Below are 17,493 nucleotides of genomic sequence, written 5' to 3'. Positions count from 1 at the left end.
CCTCTGCAGTCTTTTCCAAATACAAGATCATGGAAGCCGTTCTCACCATCTGGATATTTAAATCCACTGTGTAGGAGACAGTATGGAGTTGGAGGTTGGTTTGTTGTTTGTTTGTTTGTTTGTTTATTTGTTTTGAGACAGGAACTCGGGTATCCCAGGTGGTCGAGGATGGCCTGTGACTCCCAATCCTCCTGCCTCCACCCCTACATGTGGAGATTATGTGTACACTATCATGCCTTCTGTCGGAGATACTGGGGATTGAACTTAGGCTTCTTGCATGTTAAACAAGCACCCTGGAAAAGCTTGAAAATTCTCCAGAGGGGCTCTGTTTGTCATCCCTGCTCAGAGAAGGCTCATGTCTCTTTCAGAAGTGGATAGTTTTACCCTGACCCCCCCATTCGCCCTTCTTCCCAATTACCTGTATATTACCTTTATGTATCCACTTTATCCAGAAAGCTCTTTCCAGAGCCCAAACAGAAGAGCCAGGTATGTGTGTGGAAGCTAGAGACTCCAGAGTAATTGGTCAGATTTATATATAGAATATATTAAGAGCCCCACTTAAAAAAAATAAATGAACTTGAACGGCTTACAAAAGAGGAAACATATTGTGCTAAAAGACACGTGGGAAAAAGTTCTACTTCAGTAGTAACAAAAGCGATGCAAATTTTAAAAAACCCAGGTACCACTTTCATCTATAAAACTCGTATAAAGATTTTTAAAAAGAAGAAAGAAAAATACATATCCAGTAGCAGCAAGCATGCAGTGCAGGGCCAGCCTCATGCAGTGCAAGGCCAGCCTCATGCAGTGCAGTGACTTTCCTCATGCAGTAAGTGGCCATCCTCACACCTGCTAACAGGATGGTAAATAGGTTCCATTTTCAGGAAAAGTGCTTGGTATGAAGGCTCTTTACCTGTTGAACTGTCCTAAGACAATGACTCAAGATATGTACAAAAGTTTACAAAGATACAATGTTTCCAAACAAACAGAAACAACTTGTAAATAAAAATAGATTCTTAAATAAGAGTATTATCTGAATTATTTAAACACTGAATAATAATAGTAATAATGATAATGATAATAATAATAATTTTCTTTCTTTTTCCCCTTTTTTTTCTGAAATAGGGTTTCTCTGTGTAGCCCTGGCTGACCTGAAATTCACTCTGGAGGCCATCAGAGATCTGCATGACTCTGTCTCCCCGGTGCTGATATTAAGGATGTGTGCCAACCACTTAGTCTAATAATAACATGTGAATGTTCTGGTTAAGTATGTGGCAACATATTCTCCCAGTAGAACATGAGTGAAATCATTAAGATGGTTTAGCTATGTATGAGGGCACACATTCCCTTAATCCTAGCACTCAGGAGGCAGAGGCAGGGAATAGCTGTAAATTCAAGGCCAGCCTGGTCTATATAGCAACAGCCAGGGCTTACGAAAAGCTTTAACTTGCGATGGTGATATATTCCTTTAATGCCAACACTTGGGAGACAGAGGTGGGTATATTTCTGTGAGTTCAAGGCCAGCCTGGTCAACATAGCAAGACTGTCTCAAAAGAAAGAGAAAGGTGGGTCCTGGAAGGAAACTCAGGTCTCCACTGGTGGAGACATGTTTGCCCACTGAGCTCTCTCATCTCCTCTCAAGAACCATGTTTGTGACACCAGGAGAAATGGTGCTGTTTGGTTTGGTTTTTGGAGACAGGGTGTCACTATATAACACTTGGCCAGCCTGGACCTCGCTATGCAGATCAGGCTGGCTTCAGACTCCTAGAGATCCAACGGCCTCTATCTTCAAGTACTAGACCAACAGCATGTGCCATCCCACTCACTGAGAACATGTTTTTATAAAAAGATTCATTATTTTTTAATTATGCATATGTGGAGAGATATGCACATGTGTCTGGGTGTTTATGGAAGCAAGAAGAAGGTGTCAGATCTCCTGGAGGAGGAATTACAGTTGTTCATTAACCATTGCTGTGAGGGATGTGAACTGAAAGAACAGTAAGGTCTCTTAACCTCTACGCCATCCTCCAAGCCCATGAAGATGCTTCTAAACAACGTTAACCAAAGCCAAGTAACCAAACAAAAACCCCACAAAACAGATAGACAAAGCTCATATCAAAAAAACAACAGAAAAAGAAGGCAGTTGAGATTGGTCTGTTGTTCATTTCTTTGGTTTTGAGACAGGGTTTTACTCTGCAGCCCAGGCTAGTCTGGAATTCATTATGTAGCCTAGGCTATCCTCCTCCCGCAGTCTGCGAAGTGTTAGACTAAAAGCATGCACCACTGTATCGTGGCTCGATGACAAGAATACATCACCAAGCCTTGGCAGGTTTTATTTTTATTGTTTAACATTATTCTTCCAAATTTAAAAAAAATATTTTAAGTATATGAATGTTTTACCTGCACTTGTGTGCCTGGTGCCTGCAGAGGTCACCAGATTTTTCACTGTTGCTTATTTGTTTGTTCATCTGTTTCAAGACAGTGTAGCTTTGGCTGTTCTGGAACTCATTCTGTAGATCAGGCTGGCTTCAAACTCAGAGATGCCTCACTGCCTCTGCCTCTGCCTCTGCCTCTGCCTCTCTGCCTCTGCCTCTGCCTCTGCCTCTGCCTCTGCCTCTGCCTCTGCCTCTGCCTCTGCCTCTGCCTCTGCCTCTGCCTCTCTGCCTCTGCCTCTCTGCCTCTGCCTCTCTGCCTCTGCCTCTCTGCCTCTGCCTCTCTGCCTCTGCCTCTGCCTCTGCCTCTGCCTCTGCCTCTCTGCCTCTGCCTCTCTGCCTCTGCCTCTCTGCCTCTGCCTCTGCCTCTGCCTCTCTGCCTCTGCCTCTCTGCCTCTGCCTCTGCCTCTCTGCCTCTGCCTCTCTGCCTCTGCCTCTCTGCCTCTGCCTCTCTGCCTCTGCCTCTCTGCCTCTGCCTCTCTGCCTCTGCCTCTGCCTCTGCCTCTGCCTCTGCCTCTGCCTCTGCCTCTGCCTCTGCCTCTGCCTGCTGAGTGCTGGAATTAAAGGCATTCATTACCACAGCCTGACTAGAAGTAATTTTTTATTGCTGTCCTTTTTCATGTCTATAGATTGATATAATGGTCTTCTTTTTGATTTGGATCAAAAGTTAAATCTTGGGATAACAGTTAAACTTGTCATTCTTTGACAATAAGGCCCCACAGACTGCCCTGGGTTGCTGTGTCTTTAGGTCTCCTGTGAATAGTATCCTCTATTGCCAGCCATGGAGAGTCAGCTGGGGTTTCGTTCAGGTGGTGGATAAGAAAGATAAACCCGGAAACAATAAAAAAAATAAACTAACTGTTGCTACGAACTTCCAGCTCCAGTCACAAATCATACAAAAGCCACCCTACCCTCCACCCCCTGTCCTGAGTGCTTCCCAGTGTCTAATGAGGGAGAAAGTCAGCAAACCTAAAAGTGCCAGAGGATTGTACCGTGACAAACTGGGAAAGGGTCAAAGGAATAGGACTAAAGACTCATAAGGACCTAATTTAGAACTGGTGGAGGCACCAGTGAGGTGGTTGGCCTAAGGAAAGCCTCTAAAGGGGGCTCCTAATGAATTTAAAGACGGGTAAAGGTTAAATGGCAAATTGTGGTTAGAATTCTGAGCAGACTAAAAAACATGACCAACAAAAATATTACATAGATTTCCTTTTGGTCCAGTGTGTGTGGTGAGTTTGAGGAAATAAAGAGTTCTGGTATTTTGAGGAGTGACGTCAGCTGAGAGTAGAAAGTGAGACAGTTATGTAATTCAATGACAACCGTTGGCTTCCACTCGTGCCCACATACTTAAACACACACACACACACAGACCCACACACACACACACATAGACATACAGACACAGGATACAGACTCACATAGAGACACACAGACACACACACATACACAGAAACACAGACACAGGACACAGAGACACACACACACAGACACACAGAGACAAATATACACACACAGACCCACACACAGAGACATATAGACACACAGACACAGGATAGAAACTCACACAGAGACACACAGACACACACACACACAGACACACATACAGACACATACACACAGACACACAAAGACACATATACAGACAGACACACACATAGACACACACAGGAAAAGCTAGGTCATTTTAAGGGGAATGTCACACAGTGGGGCTGGGCTGGCTTTGCTGCACTGGGGAAGAAGCCCAGAGTCTGTGCCTGCTGGGCAGGTGGCCTGCTCCTGAATGACACCCCAGCCTGGGTCCCTAAGTCCCTGAAGGAATTTGGGTAAGAGTGTAAAAATCTGTATTTTTTTTTCTTGTAGAATTTTTACCCAAATATGTGGGGACCTGAGAGGAAATAGAGGAAAGAAGCGTTATTATAGACATTTTTAGACAAATACAATAGGCACAACCCAGTTATGGCCTGATGTGTGACTGTTACCAGAAGAACAAAAGCAAAAGTGTAACTTTAATATACTAAATATTCAAAGAATTTCCCTTCCTTCAACTTTTTTTAAAAAGAGATTTATTTATTTTATTTATATGTGAACACACTATAGCTGTCTTCAGACACTTCAGAAGAGAGCATTCTATTTGCAGACGGTTGTGAGCCATCATGTGGTTACTGAGAATTGAACTCAGGACCTCTGGAAGAACAGTCAGTGCTCTTAACCACTGAGCCATCTCTCCATCTCTTCCTTCAACTTTTTAATTCATTGATTAATTTGGACGGGGTCTTTCTACATAGCCCTGACTGTCCTGAAGCTCACTATGTAGACCAGTCTGGTCTTGAACTCATAGAGATCTGCCCACCAGGGGCTGGGATTAAAGGTGTGCACCACCATGACCAGCTGTCTTAATATTCTTAACATGGGTCCTTGTGGCTTTTGTTTTATTTTGCTTTTCTGGGTTTTTGCTTGTTAGCTTTTGGTTTTCAGACAGGGTCTGACTAGCCTTGAACTTAAGCTCCCCCTGCCTCTGACTCCTAGCCCTGGGTACTGTCTCAGACTTAATCTTTGCTTTTCTCTGGGGAAGTCCAGATGCAAAGGAGATATTTTTCATTTGCACCGACAGCAGGTGAATCGCTAAGAACACATTCAACTGCCCCTCAGGTCTGGCGGCAGAATTCCCATTGCTTCACAGAGAGGCGCAGTGGCTTGGTAATGTTTGCTCTCTGGTTTTACTCTTGAAATTGATGTTATTTTTGTAAATTCCGATTTTTTTGTCAGTTTCTTATTTCATGGTGTGTTTTACATCACTTTTCTTGTCTCCTCTCTTCCCATTTGCTCTGCAGAAGCATTACAAAGGTGTGTGACCTTCAGCAAAGGCTCCTTGCTAACTCCAGTGAATACCTACCATTATACAGATAGTGTGACATTTGAGCTTCCTGGGGGGTATATAGATCACCCCCTGAAGTTACCAAGTTAAGCTTTTCCTCTGCATTTAAACTCATCTGTTGGATCACCATTCATATAATTTATATAAGGTAACTACATGTAGCAGCCCTTTCTATGTATTTTCAAGGAAACATGATGATAGCCTCAGGCCGAGCCAGGAATACATGCTTTGGATGTGATGCGATGCGAGTCTGTGTGGATGGGCTTTGAGAGTCCATTGAGACATTATAATCTTTTTGTTTAGCTCTGTGTGGGATTGAACCCTCCAGACTTCTCACATGCCAGACACTGAGCCTCCTCTCTGGCCCTGGGTCTTCCGAGACAGTGCCTCATGATGTAGTCCAGGTTAGCCTCAAACTTGTAAGGCTTCTATTTCCACCTCCTAAGAGTTGGGGGTCACAGACACGGAGCACCAAACCTGGGTCCTATCGACTCTGGGTGGATCTGGTGACTGTCTGAACAGGACACAGGTGGGTATTAGAAGTTAAAGGGGAGGGGACCAAAGAGATGGTTCAGAGCCTTGGGTAGTGGACAGAGTTCAGCTCCTAACACCCCCTGTCTGGTGGCTGAAACTCCAGCTCCAAGGGATCTGATGCTTCTGATTTTCACAGGCACCTGTATTCACAAACATATCCCCACATCCGAGCACACACACATGATTAACGATAACGAAGTTACAAAGTTACAAAGAGGAGAATGAAATCGGACAGTGTGGGCAAGTGTTGGGACCCTCAGAAAAGAGGCGGCGAGCCCAGCCCAAGAGGCTTCCTTTGTGTGTGAGAGATGGACAGGGAAATCGAAAGCGGTGGTGGAATTAAAAGATAACCCGGCTTAGAAGCAGAGAGACATCTCGTCTGGGTTTGCTTGAGTAACTTTCCGTTGGCTCTAGGAGGCCAGTGGGACTCTCTCCTCTGAGATAAGCAGGCCCATACTCTATCTATCCCTCTCCTTGTTCCTGGAGGCTGTGTACACCTTGCAGCTGACTGCTGGGTGGAGGGACCTCAGGTCCACCTCGGAGATGTTTGCGGGGGTTCACGCCCTTCAGTGGGTGTGATCCGGCTCTGTCCTCAGATTTGCCTTACCTATGCTTTCAGTTTGGATCCTTGAACAGGTCAAGGCTTCCTGCAAGCTGGGGTGTTGGGAAAGTCTCTTCCAGCTGAGCTTCTTGACCCTGCCTTCATTCCTGTAACCCAAGGCTGAACAGTTCATACCTCTGACCTCCTAGGTGCCAAAGCACCTTTTGCTTCCTGTGGGGATGGCATCTCAGCATCTCCATTCCCAGGCTCATCCAGTGCAAGCATTAAATAAATGAATGCCCATCACACAGCGATTCCTGTGCCACTGGATACACAGTGATGCCAACTTTCTTGCGCCTGCTCAATAATTCTCTGATGATCTAAGACTAGACTTTGGACAAAAAAGGCTTGGAGTATAGCTCATGGGCTGAACATGTGCTTCATGTATGAGGCACTGTGTCTGATACCCAACACCACAAAGCAGGAGGAAGGAAGGGAGAAAGTAGGTTATAGCATTAGTAGTAGTATCGATATGAATGTGTCTCTGGGGTGGGCGTCCAGCTGTGTTGTGTGCATGTGCATCTTTACCAGTATAGAAATAGCTCTAGATGGAAACTTGAAAGTCTAAATCCTTGCTCCTTATACATTTATTTGAATTTGGTGGTAGCTCTGAAGAATATTCCTTTTATTTCTTGTTTGTTCTTTAAAACCATTGTTTAAAAGATTTATTTATTTATTTATCTATCTATTTATTTATTTATACATAAGTATGCTGTAGCTGTCTTCAGACACACCAGAAGAGGGCATTGATGGTTGTGAGCCACCATGTGGTTGCTGGGAATTGAACTCAGGACCTCTGGAAGAGCAGTCAGTGCTCTTAACCACTGAGCCATCTCTCCAGCCACTGTTTGTTCAGGAAAGTACTCACTATGTTTCCCCGGCTGGCCTAGAATTTGCCTTGAACTTTCCCAAGTCTGGGCTAACAGGCCTGTGTCACCAGTGCCGGATCCTTGATTCTTTTTTTTTTTTTTTCTTTTTTCTTTTTTTCAGAGCTGGGGACCGAACCCAGGGCCTTGCGCTCGCTAGGCAAGCGCTCTACCGCTGAGCTAAATCCCCAACCCTTTTTTTTTTTTTTTTTTTTTTTTTGGAGCTGGGGACCGAACCCAGCGGATCCTTGATTCTTAAATGAACTGAAGGAGGATGAGTGGGTCTTCTTTGACTGGGCCAGACACAGGAGAAGGTGCTCAGGCCTGAGGCCTGGGAAATAATGTACTGTCCTCCAAAGCTTCACGGATTAGAAGAAGAAACCAGAAAGCATAGGGTCAGTGCAGTGTGGTGATGTCTCTGAGCCACACCAGGGGCTTAGAATCGAAGGGACGTCGAGTAGCATCTTTGTGAGGACGGTAGAGGTTGGCTGGGGAAGTTCCGAGGAGTCCACATCTTCTTTATTGGTGAAGCAAAGGTGACTTAGCCGTTTAACAGGTAATGCAAATGAATAAGAGTTGACCCACTGAAATGTCACCCTTAATTAATACTCAAATGAATCTACCTATCTTTCTATCTATCTATCTATCTATCTATCTATCTATCTATCTATCACCTATCTATCGTCTATCTATTGTCTATCTTTCAATCATCTATCTATTGAGATAGGATCTCAATATACAGCCCTGGATGGTCTGAAACTCACTATGCAATCAGGCTGGTCCCCATGCCCCAACCTCCAAAGGGCTGAGAATCAGGGCATGCAGCACCATGCCTGGCCTAAAAGTTTTTGTTTGTATTCAATTGATGGTGGTACCAGGGTTTGAACCCAGAACTTCCTAGGTGCAAGTCAAGACTCCACCGCTGTACAACCTCTTAGCTAAAGCAATCATTTCTAACTATGCCACTCTCTAATACAGCCATCTAGCTTTCGTTAAACACAGAATCATCCTTTTAAATCACACAAAAATCATTGCAGGCTGGGTGATGGTGGCACACACCTTTAGACCCAGCACTCAGGAGGGAGAGGCACTTCCAGTCTAACCTACAGCAAGTTCTAGGACAGCCAGGGCTACACAGAGAAACCCTGTCTGGGGAAAAAAAAAATCATTGCGATTTCACAAAAACAACACCCCCTCCCTCATCCCACAGGTGAAGTGCTGACATGGTAGAAGGTCTGAGGGGGATTCCTACCCTGTAACACAAACCCACGCATTTTGCTTTAGAACCACAAAAGGACCCCTCCCGTCTCTGTAGGTTTTCTCACGGTCCAGGATCCCGCTCAGGTTCACATTTTACACAGCCGCGTGGTTTGTCATGTTTGAACATTGCTACGTTAGGGCTGTTTCCCAGAATCCCCTCCCCTGAATGGTTTCAGGTGAGCGTTGGCCAAAAGAGGAATTTTGGTCAGATCTGGAAGGCAGAAATGAAGCAGCAGTTCTCTGAAGGTCGTCGTGGTTACTGTCGTGAGCCGTGCCAGTGAGCGTGAGCGCACATTTGCTTTGCTGCAACTGGGGTCAGAAACTGCTGACTCCGTGGCCCACCTGTCCCCAGACCCACCGCTAGGTGCTAGGGAAAGACAGAGTGGCAGGTTTCCCGCGACAGTCCTCCCTCAGGTGTTGTGTGTGAACCTCTCTGATCCTCTGTCTCTCGCCCTTACTTCCTCAGATCCTACCTTCAAATCATGTCAAGTATGACCTCATGCCGGCCCGCCTTTAATCCCAAGTCTCAGTGGGCAGAGGCAAGTGATCACTGTGAACTCGAGGCCAGCCTGGTCTATGCAGTGAGTTCCAGGATGACCAGGGCTATATAAAGAAACCCCGTGGGGGTTGTGGGGGAAGCCAAGCATTATGGTTCATTTTAATCCCAGCAATTGAGTGGCAAAGGTGGTGAATCTATGAGTTCCAGGGCAGTTTGTAGAGCAAGTTCCAGGATAGTCAGGGCTACACAAACACTGTCTCAAAAAAAAAAAAAATTATCTCATGTGCCTTGTGATAAGTTTATCTCACCATTCAGTGGCTCTGCTCCCCTGCCGATGTACTTACTGGTTCTGGCTGTGGTTTTGTACACAGAAATTTTTTTTTTATTTGTCTATATTTCTTTTTGAGATAGCATCCCTAACCCAGACTGACCTTAAACTTGCCACAGACCTGAGGATGACCTTGAACTTCTGATCCTCCTGCCTCTACCACCCAAAATGCTGGGGTAAAGAGTGAGGACCATTATGCTGGGCATATGTATTGCTGGAGGACGAATCCCAAGGCATCACACACACCAGGCTGGCACCCCACTATTACTTTTGCTTTTATCTGTTGAGACAGATTCTCTCTGTGTAGCGGTGGCTGTCCTGGGACTCACGATGTAGAGTAGGCTGACCCCAAACTCATAGATATCCACCTGTTTCTTGCTCCAGAATCCAGCACTCTTAAAACACACACACACACACACACACACACACACACACACACACACACACACACACTTGCTGGGTTCTGGGGGTGTGCACATGCCATGGTGCCTGTGTGAAGGTCAGTGCTTTCTTTCCACCATGTAGGTCCTAGGAATGGAAGGCAGGTTATCAAACTGTCTGGTTTGGTGGCAGGAGACCTGCTGAGCTATCAGGATATCAGGACAGCCCTATGGTTAAAATTGTCTTTATCCCTGAAAAAAAAAAACAAACCTATTATCTTTGAGTACCACGTTTTGTTTACCCATTCCCTGGGTACTGGGCATCACGGCTGGTTCTATTTGTAGCCATGGTGACTAGTTGAGTAAGAAACATTCATCTGTCCTTGGGTATCTTCACGTAGAGTCCTTTGGGTAAGTGCCCAGGAGTGGCATAGCTAGGGCAGTTGGAAATTCAATTTGTAGCATTTTGAGGAAGCTCCACTCTCAGCTCCACAGGGGCTGAGTCAGTTTTTATTCCCAGCAGCTTGTAGGGTTCCTCTTTCCCCACAGCCTTGATGCTTGCCAACACTGGTGTCTTTTTTTTTCCGGTTATTTGAGACAAAGTTTCACTATGTAGCCCTAGCTGTCTCAGAATCCACTATGTAGACCAGGCTGGCCTCCAACAGAGATCAGCCTGCCTCTGCCCCCTGAGTGCTGCATTAAAAGTGTGATCCGCCATCATTTTTTTCAGTATGTGTTTTTGGCATTAAAAGTATGTGTTCCACTATACCTGATTTTAAATAGCAATTTTAAAAATCAAGCATTTTACCAAAATACAATTCAAATATATACTAATTTGATAATTTCATGCAGAGGAATGTTGGTAGGAAACTAATAATAAAGTCTTTGAATCCATAATAATAATTATGTTTCTGTAAGACAGACATACTTCATACATACAGTAAAAATGGTGCAGTTTCTAAGCAGTCTTGATTCTGGACTCTGAGTGCAAGGGTTTTAAGCAATGCTCACCTGCATTATGTGACAGTGCACACAATGCAAAGTGAGCACAAAGAACGCCAGGAGCTCTGCCAGAAGTAGCAGATTCGTCACATGTTTGAGTCTGGATTCCCTTTCAGTTGGTGCACACAGCCCTCAAATCCTTGATTTGTTTCTTTGTGTTTGAGACAGGGTCTCTCTACATATCCCTGGCTGTCCTAGAACTTACAATGTAGACTGGTCTGGCCTTGAACTCACAGAAACCCACCCACCTGCTTCTGTCTCTTTTTTTTTTTTTCAGAGCTGAGGACCGAACCCAGGGCCTTGCGCTTGCTAGGTAAGCGCTCTACTACTGAGCTAAATCCCCAACCCCAATTCTGTCTCTTGATTGCTGGGATTAAAGGTGTAGGCCACCAGAGCCAGGCCAACCCACCCTTTTTTTAAAAGCCCCTTCACAATAACTTCAACATATCTCTCTCTCTCTCTCTCTCTCTCTCTCTCTCTCTCTCTCTCTCTCACACACACACACACACACACACACACACACACACACACACACACACACACACACAAACCCCCAAGCACCTTAGGGATACCTCTAACTAAATGGGTGAAATGCCTTTAAGATGAGAATGTTAAAACATCGAAGGAAGAAACTGAAGGAGAGACAGAGATGAAAAGAACCTCTATGCCCAGAGATTGTCAAAATTTATACCACAAAAAATGACTGTGTTACCAAAAGTGATCTACAGAACCGATGTAATCCCCATCAAAATTCCCACGACACTCTTCACAGAACTAGAAAGAAAATCCTAAAATGTAGATGAGAACATAAAGATTCCGAGTGGCTAAAGCAAGAGTAAACAGAAAGAACAGCAGAAGATGACACAACACCCGATCGCAAACTACACTATAGGACTATAGTAACACAAACTGTATGGTATTCCCACAAAGCCTCCCCCAGATGACTAGGCTAGGATGGAACCAAGTGGGCTGCTCAGATGGCTCAGAGGGTAAAGGTGCAGCCACCAATCCCTACGTCTGAGTTTGATCCCTGGGCTCTACATGTGGAGAGAAGCAACTCCTGGAAGGTATATCCTCTGACCTCCATACGGCTACTGTGGTACTTGCATGCCCATGTGTGTGCACCCACATAGACACACAAATAAGAAACAAATGGAATGTTTTAGAAGACTAGGACATAGTATCTTAAGTTTTGGATCAAGACCCTAATAAATAAAAAGGAGGAGCCAGGTGGTGGTGGCTCACGCCTTTCATCCCAGCACTCAGAGGCAGAAGCAGGCAGATCTCTGTGAGTTTGAGGCCAACCTGGTCTACAGAGAGAATTCCAGGACATCCAGGATGACAGAGAAATCCTGTCCCATCCCCCCCCCCCAAAAAACAAAAAAAAAAACCCAAAAAAACAAAAACAAACAAAATCATGTGTGTACTGGTTTGTACGTATGTTCACATGTGCAGATATGGAGACCAATGGTCAGCCTCAATTGTCATCTTCAGGAGCTGGCCACCTGAGTTTTCGAGATAGGGTCTCCTGCTCAGACCAGGGGCTCAGTACTTTGAGGCTAGGCTGGCTGGTCTGTCAGCCTCTGGGATCACTGTGTTCTTCCCTTTCCTGAGATGAGATTGCAGATACAGGCCACCGTGAATTTTTTTTTTTCAAATGGGCCCTGGGGATCAAACTCAAATCCTCATGCCTGCCCAGCAAGCACATTACCAACTCAGCCGTCTCCTCAGCCCCACAGTGGGACTCCTTGCTTCCCACCACCTTTCTGAATTCTTTCTTGGTAAGTTGCACATTGATGTATAGAAAGGCGCAGGTTTGTGTATGCCGTTACTTTGCTAAGTTTACGTCAGGTCTAAATTTTCTGGTAGTGTATTTGGCTCATTTAAGTACAGGGTCCTGTTCTCTGCAAATAGGATCCCTTTTGTAACTTTTTAATTTCTTGGTTTTTGTTGTTTTTTGTTTGGTTTTAGAGACAGGGTTTCTCTGTGTATTCCTGACTATCCTGGAACTCATTCTGTAGACCAGGCTATCCTGAAACCCAGAGATCGGCCTGCCTCTGCCTCCTGGGGACTAAAGGTGTGTGCTACCGACCAGCTTAGTTTCTTGTCTTATTACATCTAGCTAAAATGTAACATTCTACTGAGGGGCAGTGATAAGATGTAACATTCTACTGAAGGGCAGTGAACATGGGCAACTTTGTCTTAGTCCTTAGTTTAAACATTGACTATAATGTTGCCTAGAAGTCTAACCTAAATGGTCATTTGATTTTGAGGCAGGATCTCTCTTGTAGCCCTGACTGGCCTGGAACTCAAAGAGATCTTCCTGCCTCTGCCTCCCTAGTGCTGGGCTTTAAGGCCTGTGCCAGCTCGCCAGCCATATATAGTTTTGATTATGTTAAGATATATTTCCTCTATCCCTTTTTTACTTCAGGTTTTTTTTTTTTCTCAGAAAGGGATGTTGAACTCTGCCAAAGTCTACCCTGTCTATCAAGATGGTGGCCGTCTTCAGGTCTATTCACAAGCTTGCATTTGAGTTCATTGAACCAAGACTGCACCCTTAGGATGGATGCAACTCTGACATGATGCATGATCATTCTAGTTTTACGTTTTAATTAATTAATTAGGTTAATATGGACATAGAGTCCATATTGCTTGTGTTGACCTTAAACTCACACTACATGTCTAAATTGGCTTTGAACACTCCTAATCCTCCTGCCTCCCCTCCTCCCCCTACCCTTGTGTTACAATCACTAGCACGTGCCCCGTGTCTGGCTTGCTAATGTGCTCTTGAAGTCAATTTGTAAGTATTTTATTGAAATTGTGGGTCTATTAATGGTCTACAGTTTCCTTTTCCTGTAACATCCTCATCTGGTTTGGTACCAGGGTAACATTGGCTTCGGAATGAGGTTTTTAGTGTTACATTTTGTGTGTGTGTATGTGTGTGTGTGTGTGTGTGTGTGTAATTGTGCCATGGCAAGTAGTATGGAGGTCAGAGGACGACTTTCAGGAGTGGGTTCTTTCCTTCTAGGCTGTGGATTCCAGGAATTGAACTCAGTCTTGGCAGCAAGCACCTTTAACCATTAAGCCATCTCCACAGCCCCAGACACAAGCTCTTAAAGATGAGAATTTGGATCTTATTCTCTGAATCTGACTGAATTCGAACGAATCACCAGGTCACTGGTAAGCAGTTATCTAAGCTCTCACTTGGTTCCCATGGTAGATGCTTGTGGAAGGTGAAGTGTGGGGTGTGGCTCAGTGATCAGAGCACTCACTTCCTGTGTGTAAGGCACTGGGTGCAGTCCTCTGTGTCTCCTGGGGCAGGGTGTAGGGAGTGAGGTTGTATCTCACTATGGAAAAAGGTTTGGCAAAGAAAACAACGATCTTAGAGCTTTCAATTTCTAGCTTTTGAGACAAAAAAAAAAAAAATCCTGGATTATTATTGCCTTAAAAGAAACTCTTAGTCCCTGGGTCCTCAGGGTTAAGGCTTCAAACAACCACAATAAGGCCGAACTTCAGAGCAGGTGAAGGGCCTCTTGTGTTGTAAAATAAGTCATGGATCCAGAGAGACCTCAAAATCTCAGCATGGGGACATACATAGGATTAGCTTCCAATGATGCTGAAACCCTCAAACCAGAGTTCTGTGACTTCCCCTCCTCTACCCCCAGTCACTTAAAGGGGGGAAAAAAGTGGTCTTTCCTCTCTCTACACTGACATTCCCTACTTGCAGAACCTGTAATGGCCCCTGAAGGGATACTTCACCAAGGCAGCTGGTCAGCCTGGAACCTACAGTCACCGCCTCTTTCTAATTCAAGTCACAGCAGGTCCTGGCAGTGCCACACACACCAAAAGAACCTTGAGAGTTTGTCTGTCTGTGAGTATGCCGTTTTGCCTTCTGTTTTAACACACTTCGGTACTTAGCGAGAAGCCGGGTAAACAGGACAAATGATTCTCTATGCCTGTGAGGTGAAATTTCCAGTGTGTGTGTGTGTGTGTGTGTGTGTGTGTGTGTGGTGGTGGTGGTGGTGGTGGTGGTGGTGGTGGTGGTGGTGGTGGTTGTGGTAGAGCTCCTGAGCAGAACTCCACAGAAGGAAAACGACAGCTATGCATGCACTGAATATTCTGTCAAACTGACTGATTCAAACTTGGTGATTGAGGAGAGCTGGAATGTTGCAGAGGCTGAGCCAAATTATCTTGAGCTAGCCTCGGACATGCTGACCTTTTGTTATTCCCGTGTGCTTTCCCTGGGTGGAGGTAATACCTGACTGGCATCAGACTCAGGTAAGGCAGAGGCATTTTAAGGTGAAGGGAGGTGCCTGGACCAGTATAGGGCTTTCCTTGCAGGTCTGAGGCTGGGAAGAGGCACACATAGTCAGATAAGGAAAGCCCTACTCTGTGCTACATCACGGGTCCCTTATGGACATTTTGACATCTTTGGGCATCTAAGAAAGGGCCCTAGGTGGGGGTTATTTCTTTGGTGTGCAAAGATTTAAAGAGATAAAACAAAATTACCAGGCCTTTAATAGTTGTCCATGCCCACCTTTGTGTCTGATCTAACATCCTGTCAGGTAAAATCTTTGGAACGCATTCTTCTCAGACCACTATCTTCCAACAACTGCAAAGCTGAGAATGTGAAGAGACGCCATCTGAGATCCACGGCAGAGATCTCCCTGCTCTGGTGACGGTTCCCACAAGGTATTGGGAAGGTGCTTTGGACTGTGGCTTCCTTCTGCTCTGTGACTAAGAAAACTTCATGGGGCTGATTCCATGGCGAAGTTTGTTACTCAAGGTACCTAGACTCTGTCCCTCGGCCATGACGATCACATTTGGCTCAGAATAAATGTTTCTGCTTTTAGGTGAGAACTGTGGGGTTTGTGAAAGGCGTCTACACCTGAAGTGTCAGTGGATGGAAACTTGGGGAATTTGTATGAGAAGAGAGCCCCGAAGGTGTCAGATTTGATAAGAAAGATGAGATCTCAGATGTGGCTGAACTTACGAATGTGGGCACTGGTTTATAAATGCCTTTGACATTTTCCAGGTTGTTGTGTGTGTTCCTCTCCTCAGCCTCATACATGCAAGGGAAGCTCCACACTGAGCTACACCACCAGTCCCATTTAGACATTTTGACATCTTCAGGCTTCTAAGAAAATGTCCCAGGTGGGGGTTATTTCTTGACACTCGAAGTATCAAGTACAGAGCCAGGCCTCCCTTCACCTCGGATGCCTCTGCTTTAACAGGGTCCCAGAGTCAGGGAGCCAGCCAACTAGGCATTACCTCTGTCCAGGTAAAACCCACAGAAATTACCCAACCTTGCCTGTCCAAAATTGTTTCTACCTTGCCCTTGGCTCTGGGTAGAAACCCAGACACACACTGTCACACCTGCCACCTGCACCCGACCACCTGCCTGAGTCTCCCAGGTGGCCGGTGTGGGGTGCCCTGCCTCATGCCTCCAGGACCTAAGGAAAAACTTTTGTTTTTCCTGGGTCTTTCTTATCTCCTCTGGGGCTGCACCTGATTAGTTATCTCACTGAAGAATGCAGAACAGTGCACCAAGTAGAGGTTCTGAGGCTAAGGTATTTGTTTGCTTGGTTCTAAGGGTCCCTAGGAGTCTGTTTTTATACCCAAAGCTGGAATGACGCCAAGAGGTCAGAATTCACAACACGGCAGGGCAATGCTGGAGTGGACTCACCATGGAAGCAGCTGGATGCCCCCTCTGGCAGGGTCCGTCTGTTCCTCTCACAAGGTCCTCGGAAAGGTAACATCAGAGTTTCTCTGAATCATGCTGGCTCATACTGGGTAGCCCAGGCTGGCCTCAAACTCACTGCAATCCTCTTAGCTCAGCCTCCCCAGCGCTCCGGTCACAGATGTGATCCACTACCACTATCATGAGCTTCTTTCTGATCCCGGCCCCTCACCTTCATCTCCTGAATCCTGCCTGGGATTACAAACAGGAGCCACCATACACGCTGCATATGGTGCTGGAGAGAGTTCACGGGCTTTTCTTCATGCCCTGACCAACGCCAGCATTTTTCCATGTGCATGTTATGTATGTGTGCACATGTGTGTGTGGAGGGCAGGACACATGTCAGATGTCTTTCTTAATTGCTCACCTTATTTTTTGACTCAAAGTCCCTCAACTGAACCTGAAACTCACCAGCTCAACCGGGCTGCCCGGCTGGCCCAGAGATCCTCCCGTCTCTGCTTCCCTGGTGCTGGGATCACAGCAGCACCCAGGTTATGTGGTGCTGGGAGAGGACCCAGAGTTCTGAGCATGCTGGGCAGCTCTCAACAAACTGAGCTACATCCTCAAATCCTCTCTCTCCCCCTCATTCTCTTCCTCTCCCTCTCCCTCTCCCCTTCCTTCTCTCCTGTTTTCTTTCTTGTCTTTTTTTTTTTTGACCAGGGTCTCTCTATGAAGCCCTGATTAACCTGAAATTCTCTAAATAGACCAGGCTAGCCATGAATCCATTGAGCTCCATCTGCCTCTGCCTCATGAGTGCTGGGATTAAATGTGCACTACAACATCCAGCTATATCAGCATTTTAAATAAGCTTTGTGGTGGCCATTCTTTGAAGGTAAGGCATGGGTGGGAAATGCAGTTATAAGACAGACTCCCTGAGCTAATTCAGTGGGAATGACGGGATATCAAAGGGTCAGCAGAGAGGCTATCGGTATTTAAGTTCCTTCAATCTTGCACCTCCCAAACAATAGTCCAAAAGAAA

General features: G+C 45.6%; 1 protein-coding gene and 1 long non-coding RNA gene across 6 annotated transcripts in view; both read left to right on the top strand.

Annotated features, from left to right (window-relative positions):
* The first annotated feature begins 3,753 nt into the window (after positions 1 to 3,753).
* LOC120094133 (uncharacterized) lies at positions 3,754 to 15,804 on the top strand. 4 transcript variants are annotated; one of them, XR_015627616.1, is made up of 9 exons: positions 3,909 to 4,252; positions 5,041 to 5,126; positions 5,261 to 5,452; positions 11,052 to 11,087; positions 13,224 to 13,283; positions 13,803 to 13,954; positions 14,502 to 14,645; positions 15,340 to 15,466; positions 15,628 to 15,804. It is a non-coding gene; the product is annotated as an uncharacterized LOC120094133 (long non-coding RNA). The 4 variants fall into 4 exon arrangements; XR_015627619.1 differs by lacking the exon at positions 5,041 to 5,126 and having other exon boundaries at positions 3,803 to 4,252; positions 15,340 to 15,629; XR_015627617.1 differs by lacking the exons at positions 5,041 to 5,126; positions 5,261 to 5,452; positions 13,224 to 13,283 and having other exon boundaries at positions 3,803 to 4,252.
* Positions 15,805 to 16,367: 563 nt separating this feature from the next.
* Positions 16,368 to 17,493, top strand: part of Cxcr5 (C-X-C motif chemokine receptor 5) — a 40,351-nt gene continuing 39,225 nt past the window's right edge. The window contains exon 1 of one of the 2 annotated variants that reach the window (XM_087560720.1): positions 16,368 to 16,526. The gene's annotated coding sequence lies outside the window, so the exon portion shown is untranslated. The remainder of the gene's footprint in view (positions 16,527 to 17,493) is intronic. The other variant, XM_087560722.1, reaches the window with a different exon arrangement.

The sequence above is a fragment of the Rattus norvegicus genome, chromosome 8, assembly GCF_021556685.1.
Source record: "Rattus norvegicus strain SHRSP/BbbUtx chromosome 8, alternate assembly SHRSP_T2T, whole genome shotgun sequence".
Lineage (NCBI taxonomy): Eukaryota > Metazoa > Chordata > Mammalia > Rodentia > Muridae > Rattus > Rattus norvegicus.
This window is presented reverse-complemented; position numbering and strand designations above follow the sequence as displayed.